This window comes from Etheostoma cragini, chromosome 6 (assembly GCF_013103735.1).
Source record: "Etheostoma cragini isolate CJK2018 chromosome 6, CSU_Ecrag_1.0, whole genome shotgun sequence".
Classification (NCBI taxonomy): Eukaryota; Metazoa; Chordata; class Actinopteri; order Perciformes; family Percidae; genus Etheostoma; species Etheostoma cragini.
In genome coordinates this window covers 27477682-27479105 of record NC_048412.1, presented here as the reverse complement: position 1 = coordinate 27479105, position 1424 = coordinate 27477682, and the positions used below count along the sequence as shown (strand labels likewise).

Below are 1424 nucleotides of genomic sequence, written 5' to 3'. Positions count from 1 at the left end.
ACCAGGATGTTGTCTACATTCTTTGTGTTTTGTAATGTTAGGTGCTTTTAATTGACGAACTCTAAATGTCTAATTTCAGAACTAAAAACATATCTCATCTCTGCCCTTCTGGTTTTTAGTTCTGCTTTAGTTTTATATTGAGGACTACAGGTGAACAGAATAAATTAGATAATAATAGGATGTTTCTTAGAAAAGGTAATTACTCTTTATCTGCAGGTTGGAGCGTTATTCCAGTGTGATCAACATACTGGCAGTAAAGCTGCATATAAAATTGAACATTTGTGTTTTATGTTCATCTTTCAGAGGAACTCACAGAAGCTGACTATGTTAATGCACCGGCACGCACTGTGAACAGAGTAGCAGCCACTCCAGGTACTACTGTATATTTATATTTCTGTATATCATAAGTATGAGGCGGGCCACCCCACATGGACTCCAAGTTTCAGGGGAGGTTCGGTGAATAGAAGTGAAAAAATTTGAATTTTATTAAAAGTTGTGGGTGTGGTGTTGCTGTTTGAATCAAAAACTAATAAGTGTCTTATGATAGACCTATTTTATGTACCTCAATATGAGGCTGTTTTGGCTCAATTGTTGAGTGTCTTTGGGATAAAATAACATTATCATGATCAGATAGGCATCACAGTCTCAGACTTTGATGATGATTTAGTAGTTTTAAACAGATGATTTTATTTAGTCTCAGCAGAAAGATATTTGACTGTGATGAGAAGTCACAGGTGAAAAGCTGTAGTTGGAAGGTGAACTGCAGCAGCGTGAGAAGATGTTGCAGACAAACCGTTCACTTCACAATTAATCAGCATTAGCTGCTAACCAGACAACAACTCTGACAACTCTGAAGAGGAACTACAAACAATATCAGCCCCGTGTGTGGTTTGTAGTTCTGCTTTAGGTTTGTATCGAGGACTTCAGGAGAACAGAACAAAATAACCAGAAAAACAGGCTGACAGTTTGTCTTAAAAGTCTAAAGTGTTACGATGGACGCAGAACGGACCCAACAACAACCCAACAGTAATGCCTTTATTTGGCCTAATGATAAGGAGGGAGGTGTGGGGAGGTGGACGCCAGGAGCAGGAGCGAGGGCACGAGGGCTGGAGTAGGAGGGCGAGGGCGGAGATAGGATGGCAACAGTAAAGTCTCTTTATCTGCAGGTCCAAACTACATTTTAATGTTCTCAACATTTTCACAGTGAAACTGCATATTAACTATTTTTTGTTAAAAATAGTCATTTGTTATTGATGTTTATCTTTCAGAGAAAGTCATAGAGGAAGCAAGCTATGGTAATGCACCAGCAAGCACTGTGGACAAAGTGGCCGCCCCCCCAGGTACATTTTTACACATTTGAAATAGTTAAACATGAGATATTTTTAAATTAATTTTGTTAAAGTGCCCATATTATGAAGAAAAAA

General features: G+C 38.5%; 1 protein-coding gene across 2 annotated transcripts in view; it reads left to right on the top strand.

The window, feature by feature from the left end:
* Positions 1 to 1424, top strand: part of LOC117945925 (C-type lectin domain family 12 member B-like) — a 49452-nt gene that overhangs the window by 35722 nt on the left and 12306 nt on the right. The gene's annotated exons all lie outside the window — the stretch shown is intronic.